Genomic DNA, 18,532 nt, shown 5'->3' with positions numbered 1-18,532 from the left:
CATGTAAATGGAGTAGTGAGGAAAGGTACTGGACACTCACTTTGCATGACTCCCTCTCTCACATGCATTCTCCAGTGTTCCACTGGACTTCACTTACAAAGTACAAGTTCAAAAAAATTATTAAGAATTTTGAGTCCACTACGGGCATGCCAACCTGAAGAAGGCTGATCCCGTCTGATCTCGGAAGCTAAGCAGAGTTGGGCCTGGTTAGTACTTTAATAGGAGACCACCTAGGAAGACCAGGTGCTGTAGGCATAAAAAATAAAAATAAAAAAAATAAAATAAAATAAAGGATTGTAAGCTGATGAGGTCCTTGCAATCTGTGAGGTCAACCAATTGTTGCCTATCCAAAAAAAGAAAGAAAGAAAGAAAGAAAGAAAGAAAGAAAGAAAGAAAGAAGGAAGGAAGGAAGAAGGAAAAGGAAGAAGAAGACTGATAGAAGGCTCGATAGAGGAGATAGACTTGCTTATCAACTTTTATTCTTCCTGGTCTTCCTTCTTCCTTCCTCCTTCACCTCCTTCGCCCTCTCTCTCTCCCTCACTGCCCGCCCTCCCCCCCTCCCTCCCCCCCTCCCTCCCCTCCCTCCTCCGCCCGCCCTCCCCCTTTTAAAACCCCCCCCTCCAAACAGAAAAAAATTTTGAGTTCAGTCAAGATGGTGGAGTAGGTAAAGGCTTTGCTCATCTCCTTTCACAACTACATCAAAATTACAACTAAACTACAGAACATGAGTTATTGAGAAACACCTGAAGCCTAGGTGAACAGAAATCCTATGACTAAGGATATCCAGAAGGAGCCATGTGGAGACTGGGAGGAGGAGTGGAGATGCAGAAGAGGCTGGTCCATACCAACATGTGGTGGTTAAAAATTGGGAGGGATATCTCAGCTGCAGGGGACACCATGAGGAGCAAGGGGTCCCAGCCCCAAACCAGGCTCTTCTGCCCAGTTTCCAGTGCTGGGAAGGGAAGTCCCCACAAAATCTGGATGTGAAAACCAGTGTAGACTGTGGCTGAATGAGATGGAGGTCTGCTGGAGTGCCAGATGTTTTTAAAGGGCCCGCACATGGACTTACTCAGTGATCAACTCACTCACTCTGAGCTCCAACACTAGAGCAGCAGCTCAACAGGCACCAGGGATATACAGGGAGGAACTGAATTATCTGGCTTCAGGGCAAAGCCTGGAGGGGCAGCTTCCTACGAGACAGAAGTGTTGGCAAAAAACATTGTTTCTTTGTTGAATCGTCCCACCACCCAGCCCACACACACAGGTGGTGCCATAACTTAATCTCCATCAATCTGGCTAAACAGTTTTCCTTTCCCTGGTGATTCCCTGAGACCCCACCCCACCCAATTTACGGGCCTACCCAAGCCACTTGCAGTGGCTTTACCGTACAAATGGCCTGTCTTGACTCATGCTGTGGATGTTTCTCAAATCTCTTAAAGATTCAAAAACCATAAATAAGCAGCATCTGGCCTCAATGTGCCTCATACTTCTTGCTAAGCAGCCCCAAACCTGGCACTAGCTGCAGCTGGCCTCTGTTTGCAGCTTAGCTTCTCCCAGGCACCTCCAAGCCCAGCAAAATGGCAACCACCTGCAGATCATTTTGTAGCCCATACCAAGTGACCCTAGGCAGGGTAGAGGCCCCAGAACCAACACACCTGGTGGCCAGCTTCAGACCATACCAGAGCACCATCCAAGCATCTCCACAAATGATACACCAAAAGGGAAGACTGGTCAGACACCAGAGCCCCACTAAAATAAATCTTGTTCCATAGGGTCAGCCCCTGCACAACAGCTCCTCCACTAGAGTCACAGGCAGTCCTCACAACCAATCAACCTGAGGGTCAATCCCTCCCCCTGATATGTTAACCAGCAATCAAGTCTCACCTATACCAGGAGGGCACACACAACCCACAAAAGGAACATACCTGGAGCACCCAGCTCAGGGGACCAGGGAGACTGCACCACTGGGCCCCACAGGACATTTACTACATAAGGCCACTCTATCAAGACCAGGAGACACAGCAGTTCTATCTAATATATAGAAACAAATACAGGGAGACAGCCAAAATGAGGGAACGAAAAAACATGTACCAAGTGAAAGAACAGGAAAAAGTCCAGGAGGAAAAAAGAAAAAACTAAACTAAATGGAGATAAGCAATCTCCCAAATGCAGAGTTCCAAACCCTGGTTTTAAGGATGCTCAATGAACTTCAACAAAGAGATAGAAAACTTAAAAAATGGAAATAGAAAACATAAAAAGAACCAGTCAGAAATGAAGAACGTAATAATTAAAATGAATAATACATTAGAGGGAATCAACAGATTACATGAAAAAGAGGATTGAATCAATGATTTATAAAATAAGGTAATAGAAAACACCCAATCAGAAGAGCAACGAGAAAAAAAAATGAGGATAGTTTAAGGAGCCTCTGGGACAATATCAAGTATACCAATGTTTGCACTATAGGAGTACCAGAAGAAGAGAGAGAGCAAGGAACTGAAAACTTATTTGAAGAAATAATGACAGAAAACTTCTCTAACCTAGTGAAGGAAATAGACATACAAGTCTAAAAAGCTCAGAGCATCCCAAACAAGTGAACCCAAACAGGCCCACATCAAGATACACCATAATTAAAACATCAAAGTTTACAGACAAAAAGAGAATTTTAAAAGCAGCAAAAGAAAAGCAATTAGTTACTGACAAAGGAGCTCCCATCAGTCTCGGCTGATTTCTCAAGAGTGTTTGGAGGCCAGAAGGAATTGGCACAAAATATTCAAAGTGATGAAAAGTAAGGTCCTGCAACCAAGAATACTCTACTCAACAAAGCTATTATTTAAAATTGAAGGACAGATAAAGAGCTTTCCAGCCAAGAAAAAGCTTAAGGACTTTATCACTACCAAACCAGTATTACAAGAAATGTTAAAGAAAAATAAGATAAGAGATAAGAAGAAACGAAGAAGAGAAGAAGAAGAAAGCTTAGAGGAGACGAAGAAGAACTAAGAAGAAGGAAGGAGAAGGAGAAGGACCGTAGACCGCGCCTTCTCCTTCTCTTCCTTCTCCTTCTCCTTCTCCCTCGCCTTCGCCTGCTCCTTTCCTTCCCTTCTCCTTCTCCTTCGCCTCTCCCTCCTTCTCCTTCTCCGAAGGAAGGAGAAGGAGAAGGAGAAGGAGAAGGAGAAGGAGAAGGAGAAGGAGAAGGAGAAGGAGAAGGAGAAGAAGAAAAGGAGGAAGAAGACATAAATAATAAAATGGCAATAACTACATATCTAGCAGCAATTACTTTAAAAGTAAATGGATTAAATGCTACAATTGAAAGACACAGGGTGGCTAAATGGGTAAGAAAACAAGAGCCTTATATATACTGTCTGGAAGAGATTCACTTCAGATTGAAAAACACACACAGACTGTTAGGAAAGGGATGGAAAAACATATTTTATCCAAAGAAATCCAAAACACTATTTCAAAGGGAAAGGTGCATCCATATGTTCATTGCAACATTATTTACAATAGCCAAGATATGGAAGCAATCTGGGTGTCCATCAATGGCTGAATGGATAAAAAAAGAGATTGTATGTATACACAGTGGAATATTACTTAGCCAAAAAAAATGAATGAAATCTTGCCATCTGCAACAACATGGATGGAATTAGAAGGTATTGCGCTGAATGGAGTAAGTCAGAGAAAGACAAACGCCATATGATTTCACTATATGTAGAATATAAAGAACAAAACAAACAAACAAAACAGAAACAAACTTGTAGATATAGAGGACATTTTCATGGTTGCCATATAGGAGGATTGAGAGGATGGGTGGAAAGGGGGAAGGGATTAAGAAGTACAAATTGGAAGTTACAATATAGTCATTGGGATATAAAATATAGCATAAGGAATATAGTCAATAAGTTCTATAAATGTCTAAGCACTATGTTGTACACCTGAAACTAATATAATACTGTGCGTCAATTGTAATAAAAAAAATTAAAAAATATTTAAAAAAATAAAATAATAAATTGTTAATATTCTCAAAAAACCCAGAAGGTTTTTAAAAATTTTTGAGACAGTGACAGCAGATCATTAAACCAAGCACAGAGCCTTTCTGAGCGCACTCATGAAGCTGGCCCTAATGATAGTCATATCCCCTTGCCCTTACCTCTGCCACTCTAGTCTCATATTTAGCAACGTGGAGTAACACTGCATGAAAAGGGTTGAAGCAGGTTTGAGCCACAGGGCCTTCCATTATTGGTTCATCTCACAAGTATTTATTTAGCACCTACTATGTGCCAGGCACTGTTTCAGGTACAAAATGCCCTGGCTTCACAAAGCTTACTTTCCAGCAGGAGATAGAGAAAAGAATCAAACTATGTAAAGAAAATAGAGTGTTGAATGGTAGTAAGTGCTAAGGAAGAAATAATAAACCAGAGGCAGGAAGGGCTGGATTGGGGGCGCAGCTTTAGGTGTTAATGTTTAATATTTGCAGATATTTACTGCAGTAATGAAAAGCAGAGAGATTATCGAAGGGGAACACTGATGAAGGAAATGGCAAGTGCTGATAGTTGGAAAAAAAGAAAGATTTTGTCAAGATGGGACCGAGTTGTGGTCATGTTGGATGCCCCTCCCCCCATGCAGGGTGCCTGCACAGGGAGCTTCCTGTCCCTTAAAGCCAAGTTGGTCTCTGTGTAATGTGGCCTGAGGTTCATTAAAAGTAAGTTTACCGTGAAAATAAGGGCTGAACAGCTTATGTGTTCTTGTTGCCCCAAGAGAGTTCAGTAGCCCAAATTTAAGTCAGCTTTTCAGTCAAACCTTTCACATTCATGGTTAAATGACCCAGTTGATTGGGCACCATAACCTAAGCCAAGAGTGGTATTTTCTCCCAGTTCTATATGTCAGGTGTCCAATTTGCCTAAGTGAAAGAAAGTGGGCAAGATGTGGTCTGCCAAAGTTTTATTCTGCCAGCTGAACACAGACCAAAAGCAGTCCTTCAAGGACGCTGCATTTGCCAGTCTGTTTTTTAAATGTCTCTACAAACCATTCAATTCACTCTTCAAGGGAACTGCTTACTAATTTCTGGTCGTTTTTTTAAAATGAGGTTATACTGCATTTCTGGACAAATATAATACTTAACAATACACCTTAAGATGAAAAAGTTTAGAAAAAATAAAGATTTCCTCTATCCCTTGTTTATATTATGTTTTTTTTCCCCATCTTTTAGTAAATCAATAGATTATCAGGAAGCTCTCTAGGACCTTGTTCTTGAGTCATTTTCACATCTTAGGTTCAAATTCCACTTCTATTAATTTTTAAGGCATCTAATTGTTTGTGAGGAAATTCTATTATCAGTTCTGTAAAAGTGTAGTGACCTTACAAAGAAGAAATCAGTATTGAATATTCTAGCCAGCCAGACACTGGACCGATCACCTTGTCTGTCCCCTCTTTAATTAGGACAGAGCTCCATTTGAAAGTTAATGCTTAGCCAAGTTTCCTGCTTGGTTCCCCAAGCTTGTCCTGCGGGCTCGCCAGAGGAGTGCTTTGGGTTGAGGAAATAGTAACTGGAGGAACTTGAGGTGCTGCTGGCTGCCCCCAACCCTCTCTGTTCAGAGCTCATGCTGGCGGACCACGCCACTCACTCACCACTCCCCCATGGAACTCGGTCTGAACTGCCTCTGGTGTTATTTGTATTTGTTGGCAGATTCTGCCCAGTCTCTTCAGTGTAAACACTGGCATATCTGAAGTTGGCTTTGTCTCCCACCCCATTGTCAGGGTTGGGCTGTGTTTCTGCATTTCGAGGTCCTTAAAGAACTTCATGAAGTAGAAGAGACAAGACAGACAGGACACACGCTGTACTATGCTTCCCAGTCCATCCAAGTCTAAGAAGCTCCTGCATCTTGAATGGATAATGAAAGGGTAATGCGCAGCTGGGCCCCGTGGACCCGCTACCTTATTCTAACACGCTGGATAAAGGTGGTCCTTATAAAAATGTATAATTTAAAATATAAATGTTATTTTAAACATTTGCTGTACCCTGAACTAAGCACTTTCATTATCGCGTGGGTTTCTTTAAAACAACTCTATCAGGAAAGTTCTATTATTATCCCTATTTCACAGAAGAGGAAACAGGCTTCAGAAGGTTAAGAAATTGTTTCATGCCACATAGCAATAAACGACCAGTTGGAGATTAGCATCAAGGGAAGAGAGGAGAAAGTAAAGGAGAAGGGAAGTCATCAAATATTTTTTTTGCCTAGGAAGAAACAAAATAAACATGTATATATTTTCTTTCCTAAAACCCTTACTTTAGCAGATAAGAGTATAGTTGACAAGCTTGGAGAGGGCAAAAGATAAGAGAGTAAATGGAGGGATGTAAGAAGTGGGTATTATTTTCTAAGCAAGACATGGCTAATTGGCAAGAGGCTAAAAGAATTTTGCAAGCTGTGGGGAGAACAGAGCTAAGTGTGAAGGAAGAAAGAAAATGGGGAAAAGGGAGTACGTAAGAGAAGAGAGAAAGAAGTATGTTAATGGGTGGGACAACTTCATTTATGTAACTTTCATATTGGAATTAATTGGTTTCAAGAAAATGATGGTGGTGTCATTTATGGTGGCATCAAATGTACAAACATGCTTTTGAATTACTTAAATTCAGTTATATGATTACATTAAAAACTTCTAATGAGTTTTTAGTTTTTCTTTCATGTAGATGCTACTGCCTGCCCTCCCCCCCTCTGAGCTTAAGCTACTTTCCCAACTGTCCCCTCAGTCCCATGGACCTCTCATGGGGTGAGCATCTCACTGCTCAGTGTTTAAAGGTAGATGTTTGGGGTACATCATGACCCACATGTAAGCCAGTGGCTTCATGTGGTGCTTAATGAAGAAACAAGTCACCTGTCCCAATGCTAGAGAAAACATGAATTGTATCTGTCTTACTGAAAGACTGTATGTGGTCTCTTCCTAAAGGATTTTCAGAAGGTACCTTAACCTGGCTGGATTTTTCTCCCGTGTGCTACTATAGAAGGTAACTCCCATGTGCCGATGGCCTCAAGGGGCAGCTGTCTGTCTACTCCACACCCAACTGTGCCCAAACACTGGAACCATCCAGAACTGTGAGATGAGACATTGGGAAAAGCCACACTCAACATCAACAACAAGTCCTCCTTCTCCCTGTTCTCTTTATCTAAACACTCGTTTTAAAGGACACATCTTCATTTCAGCTTTGCTTATCAAAATTACACCAGTGCCGCAATCATCCCCATTAGCAAATGCCACTGAGTAACTAGAAAAGGAGGACATTTAGGTCCTCCGCCAGCCTCTGTCTCACTGCTTTAGCATGACCTCAGGCAAGTCACCAACCTGGGTCTCAGTTTCCTCATCTAGACAGGTAGAGTTGGTCAGACGACTGATAGCCCATCTAGCTACAAGCCTGTTTACCTCACAGTAGGCGAAAGCTAGAGTTAAAAAAGAATTCTAAACCTCAAATTCTGACCAGTGTATGAAACTTGGATGTTCTATCCAAGACTGACCACTCACATTCACACATAAACACTCCCACTTGCACAAATACACACAAGCACTCAGCCTCTACTCCATATGTGACATGCAGGCTAAGGAATTTATATCACACATGGCACTAAGAAAAACACTCTCCATTACTGGACTAGACCCCCTGAGAACATCTTCGGACAAACTAATGACAAAGAGTTCAGCAAAACTATCTGTCCTTTACTGTAATATGACTGAAATTCCTAATCTATGTACAACCCTTTTGTAATTATTTTAAAAAAGCAAAAAGAATAAAAGAGTGATGAACTAATATTTGTTGAGCAGACACAGAGGAACCCAGAGTAAATTCAGAATGTTCACACAACCAAAATGTCAACAACCAGAATGTCACACCCAATAACCACGGTATAAATTCATCAATCCTTGTTGCACTTCAGAGCCCCAAGTCTACTTTGGGCCCCACTCAGATGATAATTTCGGTTACCTTTTATGTCTTTAGTCTGTCCTCATGTTTCTGAATTACTTATCCCTGGGATTTTAAATTAAAGAAGTCAAGGAATGACTATAAATCAAGAATAACCATGTTTCATCTAAGGATTGTCAGGTGGCAAGGTGGCTTACAACATCAATGATGTGCTTATATTTGGTTTCTAGATTGAATTATAAAAGATTTATTACAGTAGATAATCATTTATAAAAAGGAATGATAATAAACATCTATTTCTTCATATCAAGTCCTAAAAAGAGCAAAATGTACAAAAGATCTGTTCTTTAGTCTCTGTTAGTATTTAGCTATTCCTGTTGGGGAATGAGTCAGTCCAAGTAAGGTCAGAACCTCAACATTCTCTCTCTCTCTCTCTCTCTCTCTCTCATTTCATTCAGCCCATTCTCCTCACTGGCATCATATAAATGATTGTGGCACATTCCTGCTTATAAACACTTGAGCAGGTGCTACCAGGCCCCTCATGGTCTGGCCCTACCTAATACTCAGTCATTTCTACAAACACTATGTCCCAGCCACCCTGAACTATTTAGTTGTTGGTCCCTGGTGTTGTGGAACTTCTTCTCTGTGTCTCTTACAATGCCCCTCTGTATGAAGAAAGCTGCCTCCTTCCAGAAAGACCTGAACCCTCTCCCTTCCAGACTCACTTTTTAGAACACTAGCAGCCAGCCAATCCCTAAAAGTATCATATTCCTATTATATCTGGCCAATGACCACACTGTAAATCCCTCTGGTCAGCTCTTTGCCTACACTCAAACCCCTAAGAGCTCTGAGCCTTCTTGCCATTTACCAAACTCCTACTGCTCCCTTCTCTCTGTAGCCTTTACCTGAGCCCTCTAGAACTTCATTCCATAGTTAAACCTCTCTCATTCATAATCACATCACTAGTAGGTCCTTTCCTCTGTTTCCTCTGGTTAAATGAATCCTAGCCAGCCCTGCAAGGACATCACTTCTCTCCTGTAGCCCTCCTAAGGAGATGCCACTCACTAACCTTTATCCACAGACTGTACCTAGGAGTTGGGAGAAGAACCCTAATGTCAGTTCTGAATGACAATTCCTTTACTCATTCAGTCTCCTGCTAACTAGCTTCTGTACTGCGCTTTGTCAATATCAAATGCCTCTTGCTACTCATTTCACCTCCTCATTCAGGGAGCCTTTGACACCTTGCTCAATCTTCCTTTCCAATCCAAGCCCTGCAGGCATCCAGGGTAGGTTCAAGATCTTAGTTCTTTGATCTCAAAAGAGTGTTCCTTCAATGTCACTTAAACCACCCTTCCCTTGGCCACCCCTTAGACTCTGTCATTATCCAGAATTGCTCTACCTATAAAAAATTAAATCCAACAGCCTATTCTGTGGCTATCCCAAGATTCCACTTTTCATTCCAAGTACTGTCATCACATCTATATTTAATTTCCGCAAGACCTTCAGCATCTTTACTCCTCTGTTTTTTTCTTCTCTATCAACTCCCTCCTGTTTTTACTTCCTTCCCTATCAAACCCAGATCCCATGACGCATCACATCAATCACTGCATTACAAATATCCTCAACTCCATTGCCAAGTTTATTGTCTTTCTATCCATTTTACAATCACCTGGCAAAATTCCCAAATCTGGATAGTTCCTGCCCCACTGCTCTTTTCCCCTAACCCCACTTCTAAACTTGGGCTTCAAAAAGAACCTTTAGAAATGTCCCTTAACCTCAAGGTTGGGCCACTACAAGTTCATGGTCTCTAACTGTAACTGGACCTCCAGGGCCATCCAGCAATTCTTTTAGATTCTCTGCCAGTCTCCATGGCAGCCAATTCAAATTTTCTTCATTCCTCAAACCTCCTACTTTACCATTTTTCCCCACCTTCTTCTCCTTTCAAAAAATAGCTCACCCCAACTTCATAAGCAAAGAGAAATCATCAGAAGGGAGCTGGCCAGGCCACCTACAAACTCATCTGCGTCTATACCCTGGCTTGCATCCTTCCTCCAGCACAATGGAAATGTGTTCCTGCCTCTTTAGCTCAAAGATCGATCAGTTATCCTTTATCTCAACTCCTCCATCTACTGGCTCTTTCTGTCAGCCTTTAAACAGGTTCAATTGGCATCTTTGTTATAACAAAAATCTAATTCTCACCTCCAAGCTGCACTCTGGCAAGTACCCTTCCTTCCTAGCCATACCTGATGCAAGTATTGTTCACATTTGTGCTCTCCATGCCCTCTCCTGCTATCAAACTTTGGACCCGAGCACTCCGTAAAGGAGCTCTGAGCCTAGTTATCTACGACCCCCTTATTTACGCTCCTCTTGACTGCTCATTCACCTATTCCCTCGGCTTTAGGAACACTCTAATTTCCTTCCCCCAATCTCCTTGCTAGGATATCTTTTGTCTTTCCCTTCAACGTCAGTTTTCTTGAGTGCCTCTATTGGAATCTTCCTACTCTCCCTCGATAATCTCATGTGCTCTCCTAGGATATTTTTGGTATTTAATCTCTTTTTTTTACATCAGATGCCAACTCATCTGCTTTGCAATTCTTTTCACAAGGCACCTATATAATCTCCATACTTAATTTTTTGAACTAGAGAATTATTTTAACACAGATAAGAGTATAAAATACTGCCAAAGAACAAAATGAAATTTGCTCTCGATACAATGTTTAAAGCATTTTTACAATGGGAAGTTCCAACAATGTTTTGAATAGTATTGTGTGTCAAGCATGGCTGTAAAAACTTTGTAGACTCTCACTAAAACTACCCAAAATTTGGCAAGGTCATGTTTTTTATTACCATTATTAAGACTTTTTTTCCTTTTATTTGTCCAGAAAATGTGTTACAAAATAATTCTTATTTTAAAAAATTGGGACTATGGGATTCTTTTAATTTTATTATGGTAAGAACACTTAATACAGATTACCCTCAATAGACTTTTAACTGTATAATACAATAGTATTAACCATAAGCACAGTGTTGTACAATAGATCTCTAAAACTTTTTTATCTTCTTTAACTGAGACATATTAGTTGATTAGCAACTTCCAATTTCCTCTCCCCCTAGTCCCTGGCAACCACTATTCCACTCTCTGCTTCTATGAGTCTGACTATTTTAGATACCTCATATAAGTGCAAATTGTACAGTATTTTTTAAAATTTATTTATTTTAGTTAGTTCCAAGTATACAGTACATTTGTTAGACTTCTATATAGTTCATAAAATGATCCCCCAATTGTTCCCTCCCTCCTCTGACTGTCCACCTAGCCAACTGTATTAATGATGACTGCATTCCCTACGCCATGCTCCCCATCCCCGTGACCATCCATCAGCTACTAATTTGTATTTCTTTAACCCCTCACTCCATGCTCCCAGGCCCCCAAACCCCTTTCTCCTCTGTCCATCACCAAACTGTCCACTATCATTGTGAGTTTGTTTCTGATTAGTTTGGTTTTTTTATTCTTTAGATTTTGCATATAAGTGAAATCATATAGTGTTTATCTTTCTCTGTGTGACTTAAATATCTTCTAGGTCCATCAAAGCAATATCTTTTTCCATCCTCTTCCTTTTAGTCTGTGTGTGTCTTTTAATCTGAAGTGAGCTTCTTATGCTGCCTAGCATATGTAGGGGGCTTGTTTTCTTATCCTTTCGGCCACTCTATCTTTTGGTTGGAGAACTTAATTCTTTTCCATTTAAGGTAATTATTGATAGGAATGCAGTTGTCAACATTCTTTATTCCTGTTTTTGATACATGTTTTTTCTTCTTAAAGAAGTCCCTCCAACATTTCCTGTAATACTGGCTTGGTGGTGATAAATTCCTTTAGCTTATTTTTGTCTGGAAAGCTCTTTATCTGTCCTTCAACTCCAAATGATAGCTTTGCTGGATAAAGTATTCTTGGTTATAGATCCTGGGTTTTCATCACTTTGAATACTTTTTTGCCAAGCCCTTCTGTCCTGCATAGTTTCTTTTGAGAAATCAGCTGCCAGTTTTATGGGTGCTTCCTTATAAGTAACTATCTGCTTTTCTCTTGCTGCTTTTAAATATTCTTTCTTTGTATTTTACCTTTGGCATTTTAATTATGATGTGTTTTGGTGTGTGCCTTTTTGGATTCCTGGTTTTTGGAATTCTCTGAGCTTCCTAGGGTTTTATGTCCATTTCCTTCACCAGGTTAGGGAATTTTCCATCATTATTTCTTCAAACAGCTGTTCAACATCTTGATTTTCTTTAGGTACACGAATCAGATGGATATTTGGACCCTTAATAGTGTCCCATGTGCTCTTTAAATTATTTTTATAGTCTTGGTATCTTTTTTCTTCCCACTGTGATTGAGTGTCCTTGGCTTTCCCATCCTGTAATAGGTCATTTGATCCTGTTCTTTATTCACTTTGTTTATTCCTTTGTTTATTCCATTTAATATACTTCTCATCTCAGATGTGTTCTTCATTTCAGATGGGTTCCCTTTTATAATTTCCATTTCTATTTTTATGTTTTTTATCTCTTCGTTGAAGTTCTCACTGACTTTATCTACACTTCCCAAAAGTTCATTGAGAATCTTTAGAACCAGTGTTTTGAACTCTGCATCTGTTGTTAGATTACTTGACTCCATTATTTCTGCATCGCTGTTCTGTTCTCTCATATAGTTTCTGCTTCTTTGTCTTCCCATTTTGGCTGCTTTTCTGTATCTGATTCTATGTACTAAGAAAAACTCCAAAGTCTCCCAGTCTTATTAGTGTGGATTTGTGAAGTGGGTGTCCAGCGGCACAGTCCTAAGAAGGGTTCAGCTGCAGGCCAAATTTAGCCCCAGCCTGTGCCCCTCCGGATTCAGGAAGCAACCCACAGATGCTGTGTTTATAGCTGACCAGACCGAGGCCAGCTGCCTCCAGTGTGAATCTAGCACTGCTCAGTAAGGAGTACTTGACTCAATGAGGATAAACCTGGATGTGGCTTGAGTGGGGCCATGAGCTGGGGAAGGTAAGGTTTCAGGGAATCCTCTGGGCAGAGTGACCTCTGTTATCTAGTTTGATGATGTCATGGCCATGGCGGCATTGAGTCTGCACACTGGGAGAGGTGAGAGCTTAATAGGGAACAATGGATACCACTGGCACTGCTGTACAGAGTTAGTCTCACCTATGCCCTCACTCCCACAATGTCTCCCTGTAAGTCTCTGGTGGCCCCTGCAAGCAGCCTAATCAGCACTGGTGCTCAGAACAAGCAGCTCCATCACCAAGAAAATCTGCTAGTGGATGCAGCCCCTTTAAGAGGCTTCTCCACTGCCTCTGCTGCAGCCTCAGTCTCACTCAGCCACTGGAGACCGGGCAGCCCTGCATCCTCGCCCTGTCCTACCTTCAGCTGTTGCAGGGTGATTTCTTGGGTTTCTCCCTAGTCGTAAGGCTTATTCAACAAGATTCCAGGTGATATTTCCTTGCTGTTTGCTTATTATTTCCAACACAACTTTGATCGTCAGAGGGATGAACAGAGCCTATTATATAAGCCATTTTTTTCCTCCCCAAGGTATTTTGACCCCAAATTTCAAACTAAGAAACTGACACTGAAAGATTATATAACCCATATGACCCACAAGATCTTCCCACCCACATTTCTTCTCCAATATGGCATTTCTATACCCATCTAGTTCAAAGATGGACTTCTTAACAATGCTAGCAGAGAATTTTGGTTATGACACATAAACAATATGCAACATTATAATCAACAGCTGAAACATCGGAGATTTTTTCTAGAGTCAACTTTATGGATGACATCCCTCGGATAGATTATTCCATGCCTGTGCCATATATTATTTTAATATTATAAATTTTCCTTTACTGAAATGCACTACATCTAGATTTTTTTAATAAAGTTTCTTGTAAGAGAATCCTATTAGACAGTCAGTTTGCATCTTTCTTTTTTTGCTGTTAGAAATAATAATGATACCAGGCTTTAAAGATTCTACATTTAAAACTCTGATCACCAAAAAGTTCAGTGAAAAATTTCTAAGATCTTGAATTTTTTTCTCAGCCATTGAGCCTATGATGGAATACTGAAGAAAACTCTAGTAGTCACTGGGAAAGATTGTTTCTCTCATATGTATTTTCATAATGTGCATATCTTTTTGAAGTTGCCAGTTGATCACAATCCTGCCCTTGGCTGACCTAAAGACCAGTCGCAGCCTTCAAAAGAGGCAGCTTTTGGTTTCTCACTTATAGGAAACATAGTAATGTTTAGGTTAATAAATAAATAAATATAGGTTAATAAATTCAAATTGTTCCCAAAGAGAAGTTTGTAGAAAAACTTTACCTCCTGAAGGCAGTAGACACCAATTAGAAGTCTGCCAAAAGCTTAGTATTCTTAGACTGGTTGGAGAAAGGGTTTGAGTAACTAAAGTAAAAGCGTAGGGAAGAGGCGAGGATGAGAAGAGATATTCTTCACTTTGGCTAGGGCAGATTCTGTCACTTCCAAAGTTCACTTTGAAAAGAAAAAACCTGCTGAGCCTTCTTTTACAGATATAGAAAAGTCAAGAAATTGCCCTTGCTCAGCAAAACGGAGCACAAAGTGGTGAAGTGGCACAGACGCCTTTTCAAAGGAAATCTCTGCCGCAGGCTTGTCCTTCCGGCACTTGGAATACAAGGCAAGGCAAGCCACCCTCCTGTTAAGCAGGAACAGGAATTCTGGCATTCCTTGGCACACTTGTACTGGATAAATTAAATCGTCAACAAGCAGTAGCGCTTCATTTAAGCTTTCAGCACGTGCTTAAAGAGAATAATGTATGCATGCAAACTCAGGAGACATTTATCTTTCTCCTAAGAGAAAATGCTCAAGTGGGCACTTTTATCACGTTCAATTCGACAAGCAATTATTGAGCACCTACCACGTGTCAGGCATTGTGTGAGGTGCTGAGGATGAAAAAAAAAAAAAAAACAAGGCAGCCTCCTGCATCTAACGGGTCCCAAACCAGCCTAAGAAACAGACACAGATAAAGCAATTCTAAGACAACAGGAGCAGACTAGACTTAGTAGTAGATGAATGTGGTTCTGTGTAAGGCAGGATGTGGAGAAAGCAAATGGAAGAGAGGAGTATGCTGGGAAAGCTTCTCAGAAGTGATCACATTTAAGCTGGGTTTTCTCCAAACCACCATAGCCAGGAAGCAAATCCCAATCTTTCAAAATTAATTGTTCTAAGAACTCACGAAGACTTGAAAAGACATACATTTTTAAAATATAAGACGTCCTAATTAGTGGCTGTCTTCTGAAGCCAAACTAGGCAGCTGGGTAGCAGACTTCAAAGCCACTCATCTGATGGCAGGCTAGGACACAGAATGACTTTAAATGAGCATAAGCCCTGGCTGAGCTACATTTTGCTAGCACCCCAATTTTCACCATTGCTGACATGCCTAATTTATTCCCTCATGACTTTTTCTCTTTGTCATCCCAAAGCAAGATAAATCTTCAGTAGTCCTCAAAGGGAAATATTAACAATTCCATTAATTAAAAGATGCATGTAAACTTGAGCCTGAAAACTCTGTCTTTTTGAGTTCAGAAAGTGAGCCAGTTTTTGACTCCAAGTCAAATATTTTCTAGCAGGGCCGAACTTCATCTAGGACTAGAGGCTAACTATCCTTAAGTACAGTGAAGTAAATGCTTGTCCTTCAGAATGGAATTATAATCTGATAGTTGATTCTAGTTTAAGACAATAGACTAAATGTCTATCTTGAGTTTAATGTTATTCATTCCAGCATTTATGAAGTACCCACTATGTACACAGTAGGAATAGAAACTGATGAACTTTCTCTACCACTGTCATTTCCCACTCCACCCCCACCCCCAATATGCCCTATCAACATACACCTTCATTTTCATCACAGCACTTATATACTGTCTGGCATATGAGGGCAGAAACTTCAGACCGCTGTGATCACTGCTATAATCCCAGAGTGCCTCGTACAAAGTACTTGCTCAATGAGATAATCGCTCATTCACATGAAGGAGCCAGGCATTGGACAGTGTAGTCGACAAAGTTACAGAACACAGTGGCAGCTACGTCATTTCCATATGAAAGTTGATGGGTGAAAGGCTAGGGATGAAAGGGATGTCTTAAAACTGGTTTGCATAGCAAGCACACTGTCTCTACTTAGATTATGTGTTGGAGTGATTTGGTGAGAATATTGGAGACTTATGGGAGAGCAGCTAAATTCCTTCCACCAACTGGATAAATGAATAAAAGAAAAAATGTGTTTCATTGAATAAAAATCAAAATAATATGGGAACTTTTCCTGTCAGAAGTCTCGTTTAGTAAGATGAGTACACTATGACTGTTTAAACAAGGTGGCTGAAAACATACATGAAGTGTTAGAGAAGCCCCAGAAAATCAACAAAATGAGGAAGACAGATGAGGATATGCGAGCTGAGGCTTACTCTAAGAGTGAGAATTTTCCGGTGTTGCCCATTTGCAAAAAACTTCAGTCTGGCATTATATACTGTTCGGCATTGTATTATGATATACTAGAACATGAGCTTAACGAGGGCAGAAACTTCAGACACACATAAGACTTTCCTGACTTTGTTAAAGCCTCTTTAGGTTAGACACAGGAGCCTGCATTCTGAAACAGACTGCCTGGGTTCACACCCTGGGCCTGCCACTTACTACACCTCCTTATCCCTATAAGGATAATAACATTTATATCTATCCCACAGGATTGTGAGAATTGACTTAATAAATATACTTAGAACAGGGCCTGTCCAGTAGAGTACTAGCAAATGTTGTAATTACTTTTGTTATTGCTATTAATGGAACAACTATTATTATTGTCGTTCTTATGAACAGATTAGCATGCCAAAATAAATGACCAATTAAAAGTTTAAAGAGAGTTCTAGTTTCCACCCTAGGCAGTGAGGTCTACTGGGCCCATCCATACCAGAGAGATCAATTTCAACAGTCTAGCTAAATCTTGCCCCTAAAATACACATCACAACTTCTAATGGAAAGGGAAATCTAATTATTTGCAGATATATACAATGAACCCAGATAATAGGCAGTACATAGAAGGGAGGTGCCTAAAACAAATTAGGAAATTATACTAATTTATAATATTTATCCCAGACTCTACATCTTGCTTTTTGGTTACAATTAAGATAATTTGGCATCTTAGCAACTGTCCAAGTGCAATCTACTTTTAACATTTTGTCATCGATTCTTTCTGCTTTTAAGACCTTAAAAGCTACTACTATTCTAAATCACAGAAGCTATTTCTAAACCACAAGACGTAAAAATGTCCAAGTATCACTAAGCTTAATGGCATTATCATTGAGTTTCCTAGCATGCAGTGTGAATTTCAGGAACTCGGTAAATATTTTATGTCATTTGCTCATGTTTATACATCAGGCATGCTTTCTATTATTCGTGCAAAGCAACAAGGAAAAAAAATGAATGTATTAGCACAGGTTTCAGCTTCTCTCCAGAGATTTATATAAAACAACAAGAAATGCTTTTAAGAGATAGAAGCCTATGAAATTAGGAATCATTATACCCCAAAATATGCTTTATTATACAAATTTAAAAGTAAACTGATTAAAAAAAAAACACACACACAGGTACTCAAAATGATGACAATGTTCTGGAAAAGGTAGTGATGGTGTTAGTGTGTATACTAAAAACCACTGAATTGTACACTTTATATGGGTGAATTGTATGGTACATAAATTACCTTAATAAAACTATTAAAAAAATAATGGTGGCAACCTGGATGTCCATCAATGGATGAATGGATAAAGAGGTGGTACAACGTAATATTACTCAGCTGTAAAAAAAAAAAAAAAAAAAAATCTTGCCATCTGCCAATAACATGGATGGACCTAGAGGGTATTGTGCTGAATGGAGTGTCAGAGAAAGACAAATGCCATATGATTTCATTTACATGTGGAATCTAAGGAACAAAATAACAAACAAAAGAAACTCTTAGATACAAAGAACATTGTGACAGTTGCTAGATGGGAGAAAGGTTAGGGGGAAGGCACAAAAGGGAAAGGGATTAGTAAATACAGATTAGTAGTTACAAAATAGTCATTGGGATATGAAGTATAGCATAAGGGATATAGTCGGCAATATTGTAATAACTATGTATGGCGTCAGCTGGGCACTAGATTTATTGGGGTGATCATTTTGTAAGTTATATAAATGTCTAATCACTAAGTTGTACACATGAAACTAATATAATATTGAATGCTGAATGTAATTGAAAATTAAAAATTTTTTAAATAAAGAATAGTAAACCATATACTACCTCTAAACATTAAATTGACAGGAGCATGAAGACACAAAATCTGATTAAAGTACTATTCTTTTTCCTGATAAACTTAGATAATACCATCAAAGCTTTACAGCATTTTCACTGGTGTGAATAATTAAATACAATAATGACTTGGATGGTGAAGACAAGATGGTGTTAGCAATATTACCTTCTCTACCTTTATATTCTTCATAAATTAAATTGATAGAATTATCAAGCCAAGCAATTCTACTATTACGTATGTTTGCCAGCTATTTAATTTAGAGTGGACAAAAAGAGAAATACTGTTGGTTACA

The 18,532-nt window shown here is 39.7% G+C and overlaps 1 pseudogene; it reads left to right on the top strand.

Moving 5' to 3' along the window:
* Positions 1–136: 136 nt before the first annotated feature.
* LOC118612301 lies at positions 137–255 on the top strand (annotated as a pseudogene).
* The last annotated feature ends 18,277 nt before the right edge of the window (positions 256–18,532 follow it).

Source organism: Rousettus aegyptiacus, unplaced genomic scaffold (genome assembly GCF_014176215.1).
Source record: "Rousettus aegyptiacus isolate mRouAeg1 unplaced genomic scaffold, mRouAeg1.p scaffold_m13_p_15, whole genome shotgun sequence".
Lineage (NCBI taxonomy): Eukaryota > Metazoa > Chordata > Mammalia > Chiroptera > Pteropodidae > Rousettus > Rousettus aegyptiacus.
Note: the sequence above shows the minus strand (reverse complement) of the source record. Positions and strands in the feature narration are given on the sequence as shown.